Source organism: Sciurus vulgaris, assembly GCF_902686455.1.
Source record: "Sciurus vulgaris genome assembly, chromosome: 4".
Classification (NCBI taxonomy): domain Eukaryota; kingdom Metazoa; phylum Chordata; class Mammalia; order Rodentia; family Sciuridae; genus Sciurus; species Sciurus vulgaris.
This window is the reverse complement of record NC_136464.1, coordinates 153,315,736-153,326,512: the sequence shown is the minus strand read 5'-3', so window position 1 is coordinate 153,326,512 and position 10,777 is coordinate 153,315,736. Positions and strand designations below refer to the sequence as shown.

Sequence of the window (10,777 nt, the reverse complement as noted above, 5' to 3'; positions counted from 1 at the left end):
AATACTGGGGGGGGGGGGGCAAATTATTTCTACAGGAGATTCATCCTGGCAATGTTAGCTCACAGCAGGCTGACACTACTTGGCTCACATGTCAAACACAATGGAAAGCAGATCCATGCTGGTGTTAGAATACAATCTTGTCCTAGCACTACTCAAAGTCAAGGCTCACCTTGGATTGCGTTTAATAAAAAAGCAAAGTGCATACAGAGATTACAACAATTTTAAAGACAAAAAAAAAAAAAATGGTCCTATTGTGTGGTCCCAACAATAAACTCAAAAGTCTATGACAAATAGGGGCTCCGATGAGCTGTTTATAAATACTTTAGATTAGGTACAATTATACTGAAAGTCGAGTTCGTCTGAAATCTTCAAAAAAATGTTCCTGTTAATCCTCAAATGGTGCTTGTTATAGTTTAACATTTCTGTTAAATGCGTGCGTTGAATTACTTGTTATCCAAGCGTAGCAGCTGCTCCTTACCATTTATCGTTAAGGACTTTAACTGGCCATCTTCTTCAACTTCTACTCTTTCTTGACCATTCTCGACAATTCTTTTTGTAGTGATTTTTCTGCCATTTACTATTTTGGTAGAAGTTGATATAGATTTGAAGTTACCCATCCCGCTGCCGCCAAATGATGTAGAAGAGAATGAATTAAGGCCACCGTGACCTAGTGACCCAAATGAAGTAAATCCTGTATCAAATGAAGAAAATCCACCTCCAAATGATGGAAATTCACTGAAAGCAGAGAAAAATGAGCCTGCACCTCGGTTTCTGCTTCCTCGGGGACCCCTTCGGTTCCCAAAAAAGTCTTCAAATGGGTCTTCAAAGAAGTAGAACGAAAACGGGTCCCTTCCACCAAAAAATTCCCTGAAGACATCATCTGGGTTCCGGAACGTGAAGCCAAACTCAAAAGGACTCTCAAAATGACTTCCACAATCCAGACCCTAAAAGCTAGAAGGGCCTGGTACAACATTTTTCAAGCCCTGAAAGAAAATGGATGCCAACCAAGAATCTTATACCCAGCAAAACTTGACTTCAAATTTGACGATGAAATAAAATCCTTCCAAGATAAACAAAAGCTAAAAGAATTTACAAAAAGAAAGCCAGCATTACAGAACATTCTCAGGAAAATATTCCATGAGGAAGAGATGAAAAACAAAGAAGCAAATCAGCAAAGGGAGGAATTATCCTAAAGGAATTGTCAGATAAAGGAGGAACCAAGTTGTGTCAAATAAATAAATAAATAAAATTTAAAAAATGAACCATATGACCGGGAAACCAAATCATATCTCAATAATAACCCTGAATGTTAATGGCCTGAATTCATCAATCAAAAGACATAGACTGGCAGATTGGATTAAAAAGAAAGATCCAACAATATGTTGCCTACAAGAGACTCACCTCATAGAAAAAGATACCCATAGACTAAAGGTGAAAGGATGGGGGAAAACATACCATGCACATGGACTCAGCAAAAAAGCTGGTGTATCCATCCTCATTTCCGATAATGTGGACTTCAAGCCAAAGTTAGTCAGAAGGGATAAAGAAGGTCATTTCATACTGCTTAAGGGAAGCATAAATCAGCAAGATATAACAATCATAAACATCTATGCCCCAAACAGTGGCTCATCCACGTATGTCAAACAAATCCTTCTCAATTTCAGAAACCAAATAGACCATAACACAATAATACTAGGTGATTTTAACACGCCTCTCTCATCACTGGACAGATCTTCCAGACAAAAATTGAACAAAGAAACCATACATCTCAATAACACAATCAATAATTTAGACTTAACGGACATTTATAGAATATACCATCCAACCAAGAGCGAATACACTTTCTTCTCAGCAGCACATGGATCCTTCTCTAAAATAGACCATATATTATGCCTCAAAGCTAATGTTAGCAAATACAAGAAGATAGAGACACTGCCTTGTATTCTATCAGATCATAATGGATTGAAGTTAGAAATAAATGAAAGAGTAAAACACAGAAACTATTCCAACATCTGGAGATTAAACAATATGCTATTATATGATGAATGGATAACAGAAGATATTAGGAAGGAAATTAAAAAATTCTTAGAGGTAAATGAGAACAAAGAAACATCATATCAAAATCTCTGGGACACTATGAAAGTAGTACTTAGAGGGAAATTTATTTCATGGAGCGCATTTAATAAAAGAAGTAAAACTCAACAAATAAACGACCTAACACTACAGCTCAAAGCCCTAGAAAGAGAAGAACAGAACAGCACCAAAAGTAGTAGAAGACAGGAAATAGTTAAAATCAGAGCTGAAATCAATGAAATTGAAACAAAAGAAACAATACAAAAAATTGACAAAATAAATAGTTGGTTCTTCGAAAAAATAAACAAAATTGATAAACCTTTAGCCACACTAACAAAGAGAAGACGAGAGAAAACCCAAATCACTAAAATTCGGAATGAACAAGGAAATATCACAACAGACAGGATTGAAATACAAAACATAAGTAGAAGCTATTTTGAAAATCTATACTCCAACAAAATAGAAAATTTCAAAGACATCAACAGGTTTCTAGAGACATACGAATTGCCTAAACTGAATGAGGAGGACATTCACAATTTAAATAGACCAATTTCAAGAAATGAAATAGAAGAAGTCATCAAAAGCCTACCAACAAAGAAAAGTCCAGGACCAGATGGGTTCTCAGCTGAGTTCTACAAAACCTTTAAAGAAGAGCTTATTCCAATACTTCTAAAGGTATTCCATAAAATAGAAGAGGAGGGAACCCACCCAAACTCATTCTATGAAGCCAATATCACACTGATACCTAAACCAGACAGAGACTCATCAAGGAAAGAAAATTTCAGACCAATATCCTTAATGAACATTGACGCAAAAATTCTCAACAAAATTTTAGCAAATCGCATACAAAAACATATTAAAAAGATAGTGCATTTTTATACATAAGTGATGAATCTTCAGAAAGAGAAATTAGGAAAACTATCCCATTCACCATAGCATCGGAAAAAAATAAAATACTTGGAATCAATCTCACAAAAGAGGTGAAAGACCTCTACAATGAGAACTATACAACACTAAAGAAAGAAATTAAAGAACACCTTAGAAGATGGAAAGATCTTCCATGTTCTTGGATAGGCAGAATTAATATTGTCAAAATGGCCATACTACCTAAAGTGCTATACAGATTCAATGCAATTCCAATTAAAATCCCAATAATGTACCTTACAGAAATAGAGCAAGCAATTATGAAATTCATCTGGAAGAATAAGAAACCCAGAATAGCTAAAGCAATCCTTAGCAGGAAGAGTGAAACAGGGGGTATTGCAATACCAGATCTTCAACTCTATTACAAAGCAATAGTAACAAAAACGGCATGGTATTGGTACCAAAATAGAAAGGTAGATCAATGGTACAGAATAGAGGACAAGGACACAAACCCAAATAAATACAATTTTCTCATACTAGACAAAGTTGCCAAAAATATGCAATGGAGAAAAGATAGCCTCTTCAACAAATGGTGCTGGGAGAATTGGAAATCCATATGCAACAGAATGAAACTAAACCCATATCTCTCACCATGCACGAAACTAAACTCAAAATGGATTAAGGACCTCGGAATCAGACCAGAGACCCTGCAGATTATAGAAGAAAAAGTAGGTCCAGATCTTCAACATGTCGGCTTAGGACCAGACTTCCTTAACAGGACTCCCATAGCACAAGAAATAAAAGCAAGAATCAATAACTGGGATAGATTCAAACTAAAAAGCTTTCTCTCAGCAAAGGAAACTATCAGCAATGCGAAGAAAGAGCCTACAGAATGGGAGAATATCTTTGCCAATCATACTTCAGATAGAGCACTAATCTCCAGAATCTATAAAGAACTCAAAAAACTTTACTCCAAGAATTCAAATAATCCAGTCGACAAATGGGCTAAGGAAATGAATAGACACTTCACAGAAGAAGATCTACAAGCAATCAACAAACATATGGAAAAATGTTCAACATCTCTAGTAATAAGAGAAATGCAAATCAAAACCACCCTAAGATTCCATCTCACCCCAATTAGAATGGCGATTATCAAGAATACGAGCAACAACAGGTGTTGGCGAGGATGTGGGGAGAAAGGTACACTCATACATTGCTGGTGGGGTTGCAAATTAGTGCAGCCACTTTGGAAAGCAGTGTGGAGATTCCTTAGAAAACTTGGAATGGAACCACCATTTGACCCAGCTATCCCACTCCTTGGCCTATACCCAAAGGACTTAAAATCAGCATACTATAGAGATACAGCCACATCAATGTTCACAGCTGCTCAATTCACAGTAGCCAGATTGTGGAACCAACCTAGATGCCCTTCAATTGATGAGTGGATAAAGAAACTGTGGTATATATATACAATGGAATATTACTCAGCCATAAAGAATGATAAAATTATGGCATTTGCAGGTAAATGGATGAAATTGGAGAATATCATGCTAAGTGAGATAAGCCAATCTCAAAAAGCCAAAGGACGAATGATATCGCTGATAAGTGGATGATGACATATAATGGGGGGAGGGGAGGGTTAGTCTTAGGATTAGAGTTAGGGTTAGGGAGGGGGGCAAGTATGGAGGAAGGAAGGACTGTATAAAGGGAAAAGAGGGGTGGGAGGGGTGGGGGGAAGGGAAAAAACAGTGAATCAAACAACATTACTCTATGTAAATTTATGATTACACAAATGGTATGACTTTACGCCATGTACAGAGAAACAATATGTATCCCATTTGTTTACAATAAAAAAAAACATTATTAAATTAAAAAAAAAATGACTTCCACCTCCACCATTTAAGCCTTCTTTGCCATACTTGTCATAGATGTCCCGTTTTTTAGCATCTGATAACACCTCATACGCCTCAGCTACTTGTTTGAATTTTCTCTCTGCTTCTTCTTTATTCTCAGGATTTTTGTCTGGATGCCACTTTAGTGCCAGTTTCCGATATCTTTTTGATATCCTCGGGAGAGGCGTGTCTCTGCACGCCTAGAACTTCATAGTAATCCACCATGTTTTAACAGATTGTTGGAACAAGTCCGAGGACGCGGCGGAGGGGACGCGGCGGAGGGGACGGGGCGGGCGGGCGGCCGGGTGCTCGCGGTCCGGCATGGCTGCGCTGGTGGCGGCGGCAGCGGCTCCTCGCGCTTTCCTTTCTCTCCTTTCTCCCCACATGAAGGTTTTGACTCAGGAAATTAGCAGAGTTGAGTTTACTGAAGGAAAATTGGTATTCATCACCCATTCTTTCCCTAGAAGAGTGAGGTAGCTTTCAAGGAAGTCTAGCGTAGCCTCACGTGTAGTAAAAGAAAATCAACAGAAGACAATTTCTAACTCTCTACATGACCCTTTGGGTGTCATGTCTATAGATAGGGATGCCTCAAAGCCAGTAGAACAAATGTCATGCGAAACTCTTTACCTTCTATACGCTAGCACTATTGACCATTATTTGGAATAAAAGAGCCTGGCCAACTAGACTTGTGATAAACTTGGTCCACTTTATCACTAAATGTCTGACTCCAAAGTCAAGAATTTTCTTAACTGAACACCTTAGACTACAGCGAGCTTCCTAATCTTTATGTTCTGCTCAGGACGAGGCTGTTTAAACCTTTCCCAACCTAGATTTGATTCAAGGTTGGCAGTTTGAAAGGTTGTGCCTGAGTATATATCATTCTGTCATTTGCTATTTTGGCAAAGGGTGAGTGACTTGAACTTCTTGGGTTTAATATTGTGTATTTGGATCTTCCTTGGGTTTGTCGTACATTTTAATTGATCATTTGCTGTGTTATGGGGGCAAACTTTAAAACTACAATTTCTAGTCTAGTTGTTCAGGGGATTGGCAGGGTTTGGAGTTCAACCTTAACCTCAAACTATTCCTCAAGTATTTTTCACAAATACTCCAGTAGAGTGACCAAAGGTTTGGGGCTGCATGGAGTGAGAAAGCAGGAACCTTATCTTGCCTGTGAATTTGTGTTGGTCTTTGTTGGTAGGGATTACTTCAACATTTTCTTTAAGTTGCCAACCTAATTCTCTTCCAAGACATAGGCAATGCCATGTTTTAATGTAGCAGTTGGGCAAATCACCTAGCTTTGGTTTTGTATAGGGAAAATCTGGATAAGTTTTGCAAAGAATGTGTACTTAGGGGTGTGCCTGTGTGTAACGGGTGCGTGTGTGTGTGTGCCTGTTTTAGGGAGTGCTTGATAGAATGAAAGAAGGAGGAGAGAGGACAGAAACAATGAAACGGATAAAGTGGTAGCTATAGTGGGAATGAAATTGGGTGAAGAAATGAATAAATGATATATTTGAGAAATTGGCTCATGCTCAATACGTTTCCCTTCTTTATTTCTCCAAAGAAATGAGAGTAGAAATCTATGTTTCATTATTTCCCCCCACTTTTTCATTTTGAAAATTTTAAAAAAGTTGGACACTTGTATAATGCTCATGTAGGTTCGTGTTTTTTGATTGTGCCACATCTGCATCTTTCTCCTTCGCTCCATATGCAGTTAACAGTGATTTAAAAAAATACCAAAGTGTGGACGTCTCATATTCACATTTCTCCACTAGTCCCTAAAATTTCTTTTATAGCTAATTCCTTTTTTTTTTAATTGTAGAATCTAATCAAGATTTATATCTTGCGTTTGGCCATTATGTCTCTTTCCATCTAAAATAGTCTCCTGACTATTCATTTATTTTCTTGACATTAGCTTTTTGAAGAATTCAGACCAAGAATCATGTAGTCTGACTCATAATCTAAGTTTATATGATTGATTCCTTATGATTAGATTAAGGTTAAATATTTTTGGCAAGGATTCTATGTGATGTTATGCAATTTTTATTATATCACATAATGATCAGATGTCCAATTGCCATTTGGTCACGTTGTTGAACGCCAGATTTCTCCATTGTAAAATATGTTCTCCTTTCTGAAATTTAAATCATTTATGGGGCAATACCTTGAGTCCATTTAAAAATTCTGTTTTCACCAACATTTCACTCAAGAGTTTCATCATCTTAATGAATCATTTATTACATCGTAGGTTATAAAGTTTCATTTCAAAATCCTACCATTCTTTCTATGTTTACTAACTGGTGTTATTTTGCAAAGAAGAATTCTCTCTCTGTCTTTTTTAATGATCCATATTGACTCATGGTCTCCCTGTGTTATTATTTACTAGCTTTTCCATTTATATGCTCAAATTATGCAAAACATATCCAATTGGAGTCTTCAATATCAACAATGTCTTATTGTGGTAAACAAAACGCTAACAGAAAATTTAACATATTAACTTTTTTTATATATACAATGTAGTAGTGTTAGCTTCGTACACTCTGCTGTACAACAGATCTCTAGTACTTTTTTATCTTGTAAAACTCTAACTCTAGACGCATTGAACAGGAACTCTTTGTTTTCCACTCTTCCCAGTCCCTGGCAACCACTATTCCATTTTCTGCTTTTTAGAATGTGACTACTTAAATACCTTAACATAAGTGGAAATCCAGCAGTATTTCTTTTTGTGACTGAGTTATTTCACTTAACATAATATCCTCAAGGCTTATCCTTGTTGTAGTAGCATGACAGAATTTTCTTCTTTTAAGATAACTAGTATCCTACTGTATGTACATTCATATTTTCTTTCTTTCTTTTTTTTTTTTTTTTTTTTTTGCGGTGCTGGGGTTCGAACCCGGGGCCTTGTGCTTGCAAGGCAAGCACCCTACCAACTGAGCTATCTCCCCAGCCCCATTCATATTTTCTTTATCCATTTTTCTATAGATGTGTGTTTAGTCTGCTTTCACCTCTTGACTACAGTGATAAACTTGGGAGTGCTAATATCTCTTAGAAATTTTGTTTTCACTTTGTTTAGCTAAATATCAAGAAGTGGGATTGCTTGATTCTATGGTAATTTTATTTTTATTTTAAGAATTTTCATAATGTTGTTCATAGCAGCTCTCCATTTTACATTCCTACTAACAATGTGCAAGAGTTACAATTTCTGCCCACCCTTGCCAGCACTTTTTATTTAATTTATTTTTTGTGAGTAGCCATCCTAATGGGTATGAGGTGATAATCTCGTTATTTTGATTTGCATTTCCCAGGTACTTAGTGATGTTGAGTAACTTTTCAAGTTCTTTGCTGGATTTTGGTATCTTTTGTATTTTGGTATCTTTGGTATTTTTTGATGGACAAATGTCCATCAAAGTCCTTTGCCTATTTTTGATTGGGTTATATAATGTTTTGGTTCTGATTATTGTTGTTTTGAGTAATAGGAGTTCTTTATATATTCTGAATTTTAGCCCTTTATCAGATTTGTTGTTTGCAAATATGATTTCCCATTTCATAGGTTGCCCTTTCACTTTGTGGATTCTTTCCTTTGTTGTATGGAAGCTTTGTAGTTTGAGGCAATCCTGTTTGCTTATCTTAGCATTTCTTTCCCATACTTTTTATGTCATATTCAAAAAATTACTGCCATATCAAATGTCATGAAGCTTTTCTTCTGGACTTCCTTTAGAAGTTCATAGGCTTAGGTCCTGTAGTATATGATTAATTCATCTTGAGTTGTTTTTGAGTTACATGTTATAAAGACCTACTTTCATTCTTCATGTGGTTATCCAGTTTTTCCAAAGCCAATTATTGAAGAGAATATCCTTTTCCTATTATGCAGCCTGGTACCCTGTGCAAAGATCACTTTGCCCTAGTTCCATTGGACTAAATGTCTCTGTGCCAGTAACAAACTGTTCTGATTATTGTAGCTTTGTAAAAAATATTTTGAAATCAGGAAGTGTGAGTGCTCCAGCTTTGTTTATCTTTATGAGGATTGTTTTGATTATTTGGAGTCTTTTGGGGTTTATAATGAATTTCATGTATTTTTTTTCTATTTCTGTAAAGAATAACATTGGGATTTTGAAAATAGAGATTGCATTAAATAGGCAGATTGCTTTGGATAGTATGGATATTTTAACAATATTAAGCCTTCCAATCTATGAGCACATATTTCTTCCCATTTATTTGTCTTTAATTTCTTTCAGCAATGTCTTATAGGTTTCAACGTATAAGACTTTTACTTTGATTAAATTTATTATTGAAAATTTTGCCATATTTGATGTCATTAATAGGGGCTGATTTGCTTTATTTCTCTTTCAGTGTATAGAAACACTGTTGATTTTTGTATAATGGTTTTTCATCCTGTAATTTTACTAAATTTATTAACACTAATAGCCTTTGTGTGTGTGTGTGTGTGTGTGTGTGTGTGTGTGTGTGTTAGTAGTGTTTACGGATTTATACATATAAGATCATGTTCTTTGTTAATGGATAATTTTGCTTCTTGCTTTTCTATTTGATTGCCTTTTCCTTATTTTTCTTGTCCGATTGCTGTGGCTAAGATCTCGAAAGTTCTGTTAAATATGAGCAGTGATAATGAACATCCTTGTGGTGTTCCCAATCTTAGATGAAAAACTTTCAGTTTTTACCCTTGAGTCCAATGTTAGCTGTGTGCTTTTATTATAAGGCTTTTATTATTTTGGGGACAATTTCCTCATACTTCTACTTTGAATTTTTTTTTTTTTAATAATGACAGGCTGTTGCAATTGTCAAATGATTTCTCTGCATGTATTGAGATGATCATATAGCTTTTGTCCTTCATTCTATTAATGTGGTATATTACATTGATTGATTTTTTTATGTTGTGCCATTTTGCATTCCAGGAATAAGTCTCATTTGATTGTGGTATAATAATCTTTTTTGTGTGCTGTTGATTTTGGTGTGCTAGTATTTTGTTGAGCAAAATACTGTGAGCAAAATCTGTGTCAATATTCATTGGGAATATTGGTCTGTACTTTTCATTTCCTGTCACATTTTCTGTCTGATTTTGGTATCAAGGTAATGCTGGTCTCATAAAATTAGTTTGAAAGTATTTCCTTTCTTTCAATTTCTTGAAGAATTTTAGAAGTATTGGGGTAATTCTTTAAATTCTTGGTAAAATTCTCTGGTGAAGCCGTTAGATACTGAAGCTGATAGGAGACTTTTATTACTGACTTGATATCTTTACTAATTATGGGTTTACTCAGATTTTCTGTTTCTTCCTGACTTCATAGGTTGTGAGTTTTAGAAACTTACTTATTTCTGGTATGTTATCCAGTTTATTGGTGTATAATTGCTCATAGTCATCTCTGAGGATCCTTTTTATTTTTATGTCATCAACTTTAATGTCTCTTCTTTCATTTGTGATTTATTATTTGGGTTTTTCCTCTTATCTCTTACTTAATCTAGTTAAGAGTTTGCCAATTAGTTGATATTTAAAAAAAAAATCTCAAATTTCCGCACTTCTACCATTAAATTTTGTTTTTGTGTACATTCTGAGTCAATGCCATGGAGAAAGACCAGGTGGCATCCAGTACTTCTGGTTACAGTTAGATTTTGCTTTAACAAATGTTGAAAAGAAAATCAAAGACCCAAACCAAAGCAATGTTTAATTAAAAAAAAAAATATGAAAATGGTACAGAAGTGCCTGATCAGGCAAGTGGCAACAAACCATCAGGAACCTCAGAAACATATGACTGTTTGTAAAAAATTTTGGTGAATGCTGTCTCGTCTCTATGAAGCGTCCTAAGATAAATTTGTCTACTCAGTGCACTACTTCCTGGTCCATTTTTAGGATCTTGCTTTCTAGTTTTTTAGTGTATCCAATTTGCACTTTAGTCAACTCACACCCCTCTTGTAACCATCTCCCAGCACAAACCCTATTT

The 10,777-nt window shown here is 35.6% G+C and overlaps 2 pseudogenes across 2 annotated transcripts in view; one reads left to right on the top strand and one right to left on the bottom strand.

The window, feature by feature from the left end:
• LOC306659700 (dnaJ homolog subfamily B member 6-like) lies at positions 1-5,203 on the bottom strand (annotated as a pseudogene). Its single transcript has 2 exons — positions 4,814-5,203; positions 1-944 (listed from the first exon to the last, which is right to left on the bottom strand). The product of its transcript is annotated as a dnaJ homolog subfamily B member 6-like (transcript).
• The window catches only part of LOC306660298 (large ribosomal subunit protein uL23-like), a 26,433-nt pseudogene continuing 20,806 nt past the window's right edge, over positions 5,151-10,777 (top strand). Inside the window, exon 1 of the transcript in view lies at positions 5,151-5,302. The product of the transcript in view is annotated as a large ribosomal subunit protein uL23-like (transcript). The remainder of the gene's footprint in view (positions 5,303-10,777) is intronic.